The 13,602-nt window shown below is 37.6% G+C and overlaps 1 protein-coding gene across 1 annotated transcript in view; it reads right to left on the bottom strand.

The window, feature by feature from the left end:
• Positions 1-13,602, bottom strand: part of USP25 (ubiquitin specific peptidase 25) — a 148,321-nt gene that overhangs the window by 69,704 nt on the left and 65,015 nt on the right.

Below are 13,602 nucleotides of genomic sequence, written 5' to 3'. Positions count from 1 at the left end.
ATTTTTAGAACTGTAAATAATAGAGAAAACATTAAAAGAACAATAATGTATGCCAAGACAATAACATTTATGTGGTTATCATGTGTTTGGCACTGCGACTTAGTGTTGGGCCAAGGTACTTAAATTTATTTTCCGTTTCTTCACCTGTCAACTGAGGATAGTAATAGTAATGGAACTCACAAGGTTGTTGTAAGGGTTAAAATGAATTACTATGTGGGACCTCCTTATAAGAAGACCTGAGTAGAGTCTGTATTCAGGAAGTGCCTGATCTTTCCATTATCATTTCGACCTTGAACTTTTAGTCTGTACAATACATGCTTATCTGGACTTGTTGGGAAGGAGGGAAAGCCACTTTTAATCAAAATAAATTTCTATAAAATTTTAATAAGTCATTTTCCACATTTACCTAGAAGAATGAACACTAGCCATCAGCAGTGAAGGAGAAAAACACCAGCTTCAACCCAGGTAGCTAAAGAGAAACTCCATAAAGTTTCATGTTGCTGGTAAAATTAGTCATCTGTGAATTTTCCAAATTCTTTAACATATAAATTTGTTGTTTTTCTTTTTTGCTTGAAGCAAATAGAAACTGACAATTTTAAACTTTTTTTTAACGCTTTGCACCGTGTGGTCTAAAAACACAAAGTTTATTTTGGCCTTGCTATATAAAAGTATGTTGTGTCCACAACTGCAGAGAGATTTTTTCTTCATAAATTTTGTGTTTAAATTAGTAAAACTGATTTATTTTAAAAAAGAGAGAAGGACACTATCTGTCTCTTGATACATGTGTTACATTCACCCTCATTTAAACCATAAAATAATTGGTGGGAAGTACTTCACTTAATCTCTGGAACAATCCTATGAGGTAGTGTGGTGGTCATCAGTGCTATTCAAAAAGATTTCTGTCCCTCTACTTTTAGGTACATAGTAAGAAGCACTTTCCCATTTACTTTTTATTGAAATTTGAAAAAAATCTGAACTGTGATAAAATACACACAATATAAAATTTACCATCTTAACCATTTTAAGTTTACAGTTTGGCAGTGTTAAGTATATTCACACTGTTGTACAACCAACTTCCAGAACTATTTTTCATCTTGAGAAACTGATTAAACAACTCCACATTCTTCCCTCCCGCCAGGCCCTGGCAACCACCATCTTAACTTTCTGTTTCTTTGAGTTTGACAACTATCGACACATCATATAAGTGACATACAGTGTTTGTCTTTTTGTGACTGGCTAATTTCACTTAGCATCATGTCTTCAAGGTTCATCCATGTTGTAGTATGTATCAGAGTTTCCTTACTTGTTAAGGATATTCCATTGTATGTGTATAACACATTTGTATTTCCATTCATCCATGGACACATCAGTTGCTTTCACCCTGCTATCAATTCTTTTGGATATAAATTCAGCAGTAGAATTGCTGGATCATTTGGTTAATTCTTGTTTTTTTTCATCTTTATAGATACAATTGACCAACAAAACTGTAAGGTATTTAAGTACAATGTGAAGATTTGACATATGTATGTATACACTGTGAAAGGATTCCCTCCATCAAATAATACTAGTATTAATTTTTTGAGGAACCACCATGTTTTCCACAGCAGCTGCACCATTTTACATTCCCATCAACAGTGCACAAAAGTTTCAATTTTTTCATATCTTCATCAACACATGTTATTTTCTGTTTTGTTTTGGTTTTGGTTTGGTGAGGGTTTTTTTGGTTTTTGTTTTTTGACAGCAGCCATCCTAATGGGTATGAGGTGTTCCCACTAACTCTGAAGTTAAGTAAACCACATGACTTGCTCTGCACAACGAAATGTGAGTGGAAGTAATGTGTGCCTTTTCTGGGCTGTAACTTTGAGAGCCAATATACTTTCCACTGATGTGGTAATCCCAGAATCCTGTGATGAGATGAAGCCTCTGTCAGCGTGAGGCCCTGTCAATGGATGTGCAGAGCCCCTTGCTCACACTCATTGGGCATAGCTAAGGCTATGACATAAACCTCTGAAGTTTGGGGGATGTTGCCAAAGGATTATCTAGCCCACCCTAAATGGCAGCAGGTGGCACTCTTACCTCTATTGCACTGGTAATAAAACTGTAGACTACGCTAAGTCACTTGCCTAAATTCACACAACTAGTAAGTGCTCAAACTGAAAAGCAAACTCAAGTCTGCCTCTAAAACCTATGAATCCTCCCACTATGCATACTTAATCTCTGGGCATTTTAACTCTATGAAAACAGTTTATTTCACACCTTATTTTTTACACTGTGAGTTGAGACTGATATGGGGGAGAGGAAGAATCCAAAGATTGTCTCTCTCAATGTAAAAGTCTATGAATCTTTAGACATATTAGTATGTCATATTTCCATGTAGAAAAGCAACATTCCTGGTTTCTCTCCTTACCGTCACATACATACTGCATAGAAAGAGCAGTGACATACCAGGTTGGTGACTTTGGCCGAAGAAACTGGGTAAGAGCTGCTCGACTAATTCTGAATTCTCTTTCCAAATCTTCGTATCTGAATTTTGGTCTGCTCTCCACTGACCTGTGGTATGCACACTGACCTTCCCTAAGGAGTCAGACAGACCAATCTTCTAGAAATTGTTTACCCTGTCCTTCTTTGCAACCTCTCAGAGGTCTTACTCTTTACTGTGCATTTAAGCTTTGAACATCAGGGACTAACACTGTGGTTATCAACAGAAATGTAAGGAACCCAAGTGAAGAGCAATTTAAAAGATGTGAGACTTCTATTGATAAAACAAAAATTATATACCCACCACTCACATGAAGAAAAGCTAGAATGACACAAATAGCAAAGGGCAAAAGAAATCACTAAAGAAAACCTGTATCAGGGACACTTTAGCCTTGGGAATTAGGTCGACACAGAAAGAGTTCAGAGATCTAGGGCAACTGATAGAGTAACCTACTCAGTGCTTCCCAATCTTTTTAATGTCACTGGCACACAGATAATATATGCAGAGAACTCTGGAATAAAACCACATGTTTTCTCATGATCACAGAAACAGGATCAATACCTCCACATACCTATAATCTGGCTTACCATGGCACAACAACTGGAAAGCTCTGTTCTAGATAGGCAGAGCATAGTGGTTCAAAAAGTTTTAGCTTGGGGCTTCCCTGGTGGCGCAGTGGTTGAGAGTCCGCCTGCTGATGCAGGGGACACGGGTTCGTGCCCCAGTCCGGGAGGATCCCACACGCCACAGAGCGGCTGGACCCGTGAGCCATGGCCGCTGAGCCTGCGCGTCCGGAGCCTGTGCTCCGCGACGGGAGAGGCCACAACAGTGAGAGGCCCGCGTATCGCAAAAAAAAAAAAAAAAAAAAGTTTTAGCTCCATAAACAGTAAAGAAAAAACAAAACTACTGAGAAATGAATGAGGAGAAGGACATATTTCAAATAAGAGAATTTTAGATGAAATGGGAAAGTTCTAGCTTCTTTTAAAACAGTTTTAGGAAACGGGGAGAGAACTTGTTAGTTACTAGATCAGAAAAGTTGACACTGGGACCCAAAGAAATTTTTCAAAAGTAAATGGGTAATAAGGAAAGATCTCCAAAATCAGAAAAGCATGATCCTTTCAGAAATAACCAGGATTCAGGAAACAGTCAAGTGGCAGTCTTCTAAGACTAGAGATAAAAAGTAATCAGGGAGTTGTGTTGCAGATAGGTTACTATATGGGCTGCTTATAGAAAATATGGATAGATTTGAGGAGAAACTAGGGATTTCAGGGTAAAGCATTCAAAGAATTACTGAGAGAACTTCAAAGAGACTCAGTAATCATTGATGGGGATACAGATATTGTTCACATTCTGAGGAAATACGCTCAGTAAATTTTGGGGGTTGGAACTCTAAGGAAAAGTACAAGGAACGTGAGTTTTACTAAAGAGGAGCCAGGGTGGACAATCATAGATCAAGTCCACACATGGGCTGTCTGCTGGTCTGACAGGACAGAACCCTGGTGGAATTCTGCAACACAAAAGAGGTGAAGGTGGACAATGCATGTTTGAACAATAAATTACTTGGGCATACTCCTAACTCATATTTCACTAGCTCTCATTATGAGGGCCCTATCAAGAAAATACAGAGGAACAGGTTAGACAAAAACAAATTTATAGGTCAGAAAACAAAGTCAAAAGAAGAAAAAGAGAAGATACTCGTCCATCAAACACAGCTGGTTCTGAATGAGGCAGAAGCTAAGAAGCAGGTTAAACTATTAAAAATTCAGCCAAGCCTTCCTTAAAGAAGAATGAAAAAAATGTCTATGTAACTGAACCTTAAAGGGCTATCCCGCCCAGAAAAAAAAAAGTAGCAGAAAAAAATATAGTCAAGTCCTAGAACTTTCAAAAGCTGAGGAAAGAGCATATCATAGAGATGATGATCTTCACTGGATGCTGGAACTCAGGTTTCAGAAGCATCAACAGCAGATTCAGTTCAGCAATCTGATGGGGAGATTTACAAATGAAGCTAACATGAAGAGAAGAAAGAAACTACCTAGAAAGCATGTTTTACAGGCCTAAACAATCCCATACCAATGCAATGGCAGCAACTACTGGGCACAAAAATATGTTATTAGAAAGAGCTTACATTCAATGCAGCACTGAGGGCCAGAAAACTGGAGCTCATTAAGAAAAATGTAACTTAAGAGTTTTGGTGGACAGAAAAGAAGGGCACCTGACCAGAGCTGTTAGCATCATAAACTTCTAAACATGCCAAGAAGGAAGCGGCTTTGTTCAATGCCACATTCTCAAGACAGTTCCCAACAGTAGAATTTTTTCCCTCAGATACTGTAGATTTAGCACCATAATCTTGAGAGATTTCTTCCAACGTAAGTTTATAAGTAGTTGTCTAAGACCAATTGGCCCTTAATGACAGGCATCTTGGCAGAACTAAAACCATGATGATTGCCTCCATTTATGACATTATCCAGATTTTCTGCTACAGTCTTTAGCAACAATAACTTCAGTCTGGATTGCACTAAGATCTAGGAATATTATAGCTGGACTGAAAGTTAAAGGGCTGAAGTTCTGCTTTTGTTTCAAAATTTCAAAAGTAAGAGATCAGTGTTAATCATGTGTCCTAATAATCCTTCAACATCTAAAATTAGGGTATACGAAATTCAACATTTGAAGGACTGAAAGAACTACACACATACAAGTGAAAGAGAATACAGGCTTCACCTGAAGAACCTCAACTCAATTCAGGCACAGAATTCAACTCAATTCAGGCCTGTAGTGTAAAGGCTGAACAAACTCAGAAAGTCAAAAATGATTTCTTTTTTGTTAGACTGCAATGAAAGGGCAAAAGAATCTGAATTTCAAGTATAATTTGTTTGGATTTTTCCTTAAAAGATCAAGTAGAAATAATTTGGAAACTTATTTTTCCCCTGAGAATTTGAGAACAAATGAGGAGGGCTATATAAAATTTTAGAAGCATCTCCTAGTTGCTAACAATATATAATTAGAATATTTTTACTTTAATTCAATCTCATTGCAGACTACGTTATTATGCCTTTTTTGGACAATAAGGCTGGCCATAATTTTAAAATAGAAAAAGAAATGATACATCTAACTAAGAAACTAAAAGAGCTATACTCAGAAAACTAGGAAACTGATGAAAGAAACTGCAGACATAAACAAATGGAAATATATATGGTGCTCATGGATTGAAAGAATTAGTATTGTTAAAATGATCATACTACCCAAAGCAATCTACAGATTCAATGTATCTCTATAAAAATACCAAAGGCAGTTTTCACAACACTAGAACAAATAATTCTAAAATTTGTATGTAAACACAAAAGACCCTGAATACACAAAACAATCTTGAGAAAAAAGAGCAAAACCAAAAGTATCAAGCTGACCCTAGTAACCCAGCTGGAACCGGTCTGAGGTGGCACAGGGCCTGTGAGTTTGGTTTTAAGTGCCTGGTGGGAAAGCACATGTAAGTGCAACTCCTTTCTCAGAATGAGAAAATTATTGCTCAGAAAGACACAACTTGTCTAAGTTTACACAGCTAGTTGGCAGATTGGCTAGGACTTGGTTTTCGTCATCAAAGTCAGTGCTCTTTAAGCTATCTAGGAGCAGACAAGATGGCCGAGTAGAAGGACCTGAGCTAGCCATCTCTCACACAAACACCAAAATCACAACTACCTGCTGAGCAACCAATGACAAAAAATAACTGAAACCAACCAAAAAAGGATACTCTAGTTCCAAAGACAAGGAAGAAGCCACAATGAGAAGGTAGGAGGGGCATATTCGTGATCAAATCCCATACATGCTGGGTGGGGAACCCACAAACTAGAAAATAATTATACTGCAGAGGTTCTCCCACAGGAAAGAGAGTTCTGAGCCCACATCAGGCTACCCAGTCTGGGCATCTGGCATTAGAAGCCCCAGAGCATTTGCTTTGAAGGCCAGCAGGGCTTGATCACAGGAACTCCACAGGACTGGGGGAAACAGAAATGCTACTCTTGGAGGGTGAACACAAGGTCTTGTGCACACCGGGACCCAGGGTAAAAAGCAGTGATTTCACAGGAGCCTGGGACAGACCTACCTGCTGGTCTTGGAAGGTCTCCGGGGGAGGCAGGGGGCAGCTCTGGCTCACTGCAGGAACAAGGACACTGGTGGCAGAGGTACTGGTGAGTACTACTCATTGGTGTGAGCTGTCCTGGAGGCCACCATTTTGATGCAAAGACCTGGTCCCACCCAAGAGCCCTTAGGCTCCAGTGCTGGCATGCCGCAGGCCAAACAACCAATAGGGTAGGAACACAGTCCCACCCATCAGCAGACAGGCTGCTTTAAGTTTTCCTGAGCCCACAGCTGCTTCTGAACATACTGCTTGACAGAGCCCTGCTCACCATAGAGACAAGACCCAGCTCCACCCACCAGTGGGCAGGTATCAGTCCCTCCCACCTGGAAGCCTGCACAAGCCTCTTAGACCAGCCTCACCTACCAGGGGTCAGACACCAGAAGCAAGAGGAACTACAATCCTGCAGCCTGTGACACTGCAAATACAAAGTTAGATAAAATGAGACAGCAGGGCTTCCCTGGTGGCGCAGTGGTTGAGAGTCCGCCTGCCGATGCAGGGGACACAGGTTCGTGCCCCAGTCCGGGAAGATCCCACATGCCGCGGAGCGGCTGGGCCCGTGAGCCATGGCCACTGAGCCTGCGCATCCAGAGCCTGTGCTCCACAACAGGAGAGGCCACAACAGTGAGAGGCCCACGTACAGGTTAAAAAAAAAAAAAAAAAAAAAATGAGACAGCAGAGGAACATATTCCAGATGAAGTAACAAGATAAAACCCCAGAAGAACAACTAAGTGAAGTGCAGACAGGCAATCTAACTGAAAACGAATTCAGAGTAATAGTAAAGATGATCCAAGATCTTGGAAAAAGAACGGAGGCACAGACCAAGAAGATATAGGGAATGTTTAACAAGGAGCTAGAAGATTTAAAGAACAAACAGAGTTCAACAATACAATATCTGCAATGAAAAACACACTAGAATAAATCAATAGCAGAATAAATGAGGCAGAAGGATGGATAAGTAAGCTGGAAGACAGAATGGTGAAAATCACTGCTGTGGAACAGAATAATGAAAAAAGAATAAAAGAAATGAGGACAGTTTAAGAAATCTCTGGGACAACATTAAATGCACGAACATTCGTATTATAGAGGTCCCATAAGGAGAGGAAAGGGCCTGAGAAAACATTTGAAAAGATAATAGCTGAAAACTTACCTAACATGGGAAAGGAAACAGTCACCCAAGTCCAGGAAGCACAGAGAATGCCATACAGGATAAACCCAAGGAGGAACACACCAAGACACATATTAATCAAATTGACAAAAGTTAAAGACAAAGAGAAAATATTAAAAGCAACAAAGGAAAAGCAAAAAATAACATACAAGGGAATCCCTATAAAGTTATCAGTTGATTTTTTAGCAGAAACTCTGCAGGCCAGAATGAACTAACACATATATCTAAAGTGATGAAGGGAAAAAAACCTACAAGTATATTCTTATACTCTACCCAGCAAAGCTCTCGTTCAGATTCAAAAGAGAAATCAAAAGCTTTACAGACCAGCAAAAGCTAAGAGAATTCAGCAACACCAAACCTACTTTACAACAAATGCTAAAGGTATTTCTCTAGGCAGAAAAGAAAAGGCCACAACTAGAAACAAGAAAATTACAAATGGGAAAGCTCACCAGTAAAGGCAGGAAAATATACATACATAAATATGGTATCAAAACCAGCAACTGTGAGAAGAAGTGAGTACAAATATAGAATACTGGAAATGCATTTGAAATTAAGAGACCAGAAACTTAAAACAATCTTGTACATACATATGGACTGCTATATCAAAACTTCATGGTAACCACAAACCAAAAATCTATAATAGATACACACACAAAAAAGAAAAAGCAATATAAACACAACACTAAAGACAGTCATCAAATCACAAGAGAAGAGAAAAATATAGGAAGGGAAGAAAAAAGACCTGCAAAAACAAACCCAAAACAATTAACAAAATGGCATAAGTATGTATCAGTAATGACCTTAAACATAAATGGATTAAATGCTCCAACCAAAAGCAAAAACAAGAACCTTATGTATGCTGTCTACAAGAGACCCACTTCAGATCTAGGGACACATACAGACTGAAAGTGAGGGGATGGACAAAGGTATTTCATACAAATGGAAATCAAAAGAAAGCTGGAGTCGCAAAATCCATATCAGACAAAATAGACTTTAAAATAAAGACTGTTACAAGAGACAAAGAAGGACGTTACATAATAATCAAGGGAAAAATACAAGAAGAGAAAACAATTGTAAATATATATGCATCCAACATAGGAGCACCTCAACACAGAAGGCAAATGCTAACAGCCATAAAAGGAGAAATCAACAGTAAAACAATAAGAGTGGAGAACGTTAACAGCCCACTTACATCAATAGACAGATCATCCAGACAGAAAATCAATAAGGAAGCACAGAACTTAAATGACACACTAAATCACATAGACTTAATTGATATTTATAGAGCATTCCATCTGAAAGTAGCAGAATACACAATCTTTTCAAGTGAACATGGAACATACTCCAGCACAGATCACATCATGAGCCATAAAGCAAGCCTCTATAAATTTGAGATTGAAATCGTATCAAGCATCTTTTCCGACCACGACACTATGAGATCGGACAACAAATACGAGAAAAAACTAAAAAAACACCAACACGTGGAGGCTAAACCATATGCTACTAAATAACCAATGGATCACTGAAGAAGTCAAAGAGGAAATCAAAAAATACCTAGAGGTGAATGAAAATGAAAACATGACGATCTGAAACCTACGGTACACAGCAAAATCAGTTCTAAGAGCGAAGTTTATAGCAATACAATCTTACCTCAGGAAAGAAGAAACATCCCAATTAAACAACCTAACCTTACACCTAAAGCAACTAGAGAAAGAACAACAAACAAAACTCAAAGCTAGCAGAAGGAAATAAATCATAAAGATTAGAACAGAAATAAATTAAACAGAGATGAAAAAAACAATTAAAAAAGATCAATGAAACTAAAACCTAGCTCTTTGAAAAGACAAACAAAATTGATAACCTTTAGCCAGACTCATGAAGAAAAAGAGGGTGATGGCTCAAATCAATAAAATTAGAAAAAAAAAAAGGAGAAGTTACAACTGACACCACAGAAATAAAAAGGAGCATAGAAGACTACTATAAGCAATTATATACCAATAAAATGGACAACTTAGAAGAAATGGACAAATTCTTAGAAAGGTACAATCTCACAAAACTGAACCAGGAAGAAATAGGAAATATGAACAGACCAATCACAAGCACTAAAATTGAAACTGTGACATAAAAGCTTCCAACAAACAAAAGCCTAGGACCAGATGGCTTCACAGGTGAATTCTATCAACCATTTAGTGACTAGTTAACAAGTATCCTTCTGAAACTATTTCAAAAATTGCAGAGGAAGGAACACTCCAAACTCATTCTATGAGGCCACCATGACCCTGATAGTAATACCAAAGATACCACAAAAAAAGAAAATTAAAGGCAGAAATCACTAATGAACATAGATGTAAAAATACTCAACAAAATACTAGCAAACTGAATCCAAAAACACATTAAAAGGATTATACACCTTGATCAAGTGGGATTTATCCCAGAGATGCAAGAACTTTTCGATCTCTGTAAATCAATCAGTGTGATACACCACATTAACAAACTGAAGATTAAAAACCATACAACCATCTCAATAGATGCAGAAAAAACTTTTATCAAAATTCAACACCCATTTATGATAAACACTCTCCAGAAAGTGGGCATAGAGAGAACCTACCTCAACATAATAAAGGCCATGTATGACAAAACCCACAGCTAACATCATACTCAATGGTGAAAAACTGAAAGCATTTCCTTTAAGATCAGGAACAAGACTAGGATGTCTACTCTAGCCACTTTTATTCTGCATAGTTTTGGAAGGCCTAGCCATGGTAATCAGAGAAGAAAAAGAAATAAAAGGAATCCAAATTGGAATGGAAGTAAAACTGTCACTGTCTGCAGATGACATGATACTATACACAGAAGATCCTAAAGATGGTATCAGAAAACTACTAGAGCTCATCAATGAATTTGGTAAAGTTGCAGGATTCAAAATTAATACACAAAAATCTGTTGCATTTCTATAAACTAATAACAAAAGATCTGAAAGAGAAATTAAGGAAACAATCCTATTTGCCATCGCATCAAAAAGTATAAATTACCTAGGAATAAACCTACCTAAGGAGGCAAAAGACCTGAACTCCGAAAACTATAAGCTGCTGATGAAAGAAATCGAAGATGATACAAATAGATGGAAAGATATATCATGTTCTTGGATTGGAAGAATCAACTGTCAAAATGACTATACTACCCAAGGTAATCTACAGATTCAATGTAATCCCTACCAAATTACAAATGGCATTTTTTGCCGATCTAGAACAAAAAAATCTTAAAACTTGTATGGAAACAAAAGACCCCAAATACCGAAAGCAATTTTGAGAAAGAAAAACTGAGCTGGAGGAATCAGCCTCCCTGACTTTAGCTACAGTAATGAAAACAGTATGGTAATGGCACAAAGAGTGACTTCCAGATCAATGGAACAGGATAGAAAGCCCAGAAATAAAACCATGCACCTACAGTCAATTAATCTATGGCAAAGGAGGCAAGAATATACAATGGAGAAAAAACAGTCTCCTCAATAAGTGGTGCTGGGAAAACTGCACAGCTATATATAAAAGAATGATATTAGAGCATTTGCTAACACCATACAGAAAAATAAACTCAAAATGGATTAAAGACCTAAATGTAAGACCAGATACTATAAAACTCTTAGAGGGAAACATAAGCAGAACACCCTTTGACATAAATCACAGCAATATTTTTTGGATCCATCTCCTAAAGTAATTAAAGTTAAAAACAAAAATAAACAAATGGAACCTAATTGAATTTAAAAGCCTTTGCATAGCAAAGGAAACCATAAACAAAATGACAAGACGACCAACAGAATGGAAAAAAATATTTGTAAAAGATGCGACCAACCAGAGGTTAATCTCCAAAATACAGAGACAGCTCATGCGGCTCAATATCAAAATTAATAATAACCCCATCAAAAAAATGGGCAGATCTAAATAGACATTTCTCCAAAGACAACATACAGATGACCAACACACACAAGAAAAGATGCTCAACATTGCTAATTATTAGAGAAATGTAAGTCAAAACTACAATGATGTATCACCTCACACTGGACAGAATGGCCATCATCAAACAGTCTACAAACAACAAATGCTGCAGAGGGCATGAAGAAAAGGGAACCCTCCTATGTTGTTGGTGGGAATATAAAGTGGTACAGACACTATGGAGAACAGTATGAAGTTTCCTTAAAAAACTAAAAATAGAGCTATCATATGATCCAGCAACCCTACTCCTGGGCATTTATTCGGAGAAAACCATATTTCGAAAAGATACATGCACCCCAGTGTTCAATGCAGCACTATTTACAATAGCCAAGACATGGAAGCAACCTAAATATCCACTGACAGATGAATGGATAAAGAACATGTGGCACATATATACAATGGAATATTACTCAGCCATAAAAAATACTGAAATAATGCCATCTGCAACAACATGGATGGAGTAGAGGTTATCATACGAAGTGAAGTAAGTCAGACAAAGACAAGTATCATGCAATATCACTTATATGTAGAATCTAAAAAAATGATACAAATGAACTTCAAAAAACAGAAACAGGCTCACAGAAATAGGTAACAAACTTATGGTTATCAAAGGGGAAAGGTGGAGGGGAAGGGATAAATTAGGAGGCTGTGATTAACATATACACACTACTATACATATAATAGATAATCAACAAGGACCTACTGTATAGCCCAGGGAACTCTAACCAATACTCTAACCAATAACCTATATGGGAAAAGAATCTGAAAAAGAATAGATATATGTAAAAACATTGTTAGCTAAAACCAAGGGTATGATGCTTCCTCATTTCAAACTATACTACTACACAGCTATGGAAATCAAGAGTATAGTACCAGCACAAAAACAGACAGGTAGATAAATGGAACAGAACATAAGCCCACACTTACATGCTCAATTAATGTATAACAAAGGAGGCAAGAATATACAATAGGGAAAAGAAACCTCTTCAGTAAATGGTATTGGGAAAACTGGACAGCTACATGCAAAAGAATTAAATCAAACCATTTTCTTACATCATATACAAAAATAAACTTAAAATCTATTAATGACTACCTGAAACCATGAAACTTAGAAGAAAACATAGGCAGTAGGCTCTGTGGCTTCAATCTTAGCAACAATTTTTTGGATATGTCTCCTCAGGCAAAGGAAACAAAAGCAAAAATAAACAAATGGGACTACATCAAACTAAAAAGCTTCTGCAGAGTAAAGGAAACTATTATCAAAATGAAAAGGCAACCTATCAAATGAGAGAAGATATTTGCAAATGGTATGTCTGATAAGGGGTTAATATACAAAATATACAAAGAACTCATATAATTCAATATATATAAATTTAAAAAATCCTAATTAAGAAAATGGGCATAGGAGCTGAATAGAGACTTTTCTCAGAAGACATACAGATGGCCAACAGGCACATGAAAAGATGCTCAACATCACTAATCATCAGGGAAATGCAAATCAAAACCACAATGATATATCACCTCACACCTGTCAGAATGGCTATTATCAAAAAGATAGCAAAGCAACTCTACCCACCACCAGTCCCTCCCAGCAGGAAGCTTGCAACAGCCTCTTAGATAGCCTCAGCCACGAGACGGCAGACAGCAGAAGCAAGAAGAATTACAATCTTCCAGCCTGTGGAACGAAAACCACATTCACAGAAAGATAGACAAAATGAAAAGGCAGAGGACTATGTACCAGATGAAGGAACAAGATAAAACCTCAGAAAAACAACTAAATTTAGCAGAGATAGGCAACCTTCCAGAAAAAGAACTGAGAATAATGATAGTGAAGATGATC

Source organism: Phocoena sinus, chromosome 4 (assembly GCF_008692025.1).
Source record: "Phocoena sinus isolate mPhoSin1 chromosome 4, mPhoSin1.pri, whole genome shotgun sequence".
NCBI lineage: Eukaryota > Metazoa > Chordata > Mammalia > Artiodactyla > Phocoenidae > Phocoena > Phocoena sinus.
Note: the sequence above shows the minus strand (reverse complement) of the source record. Positions and strands in the feature narration are given on the sequence as shown.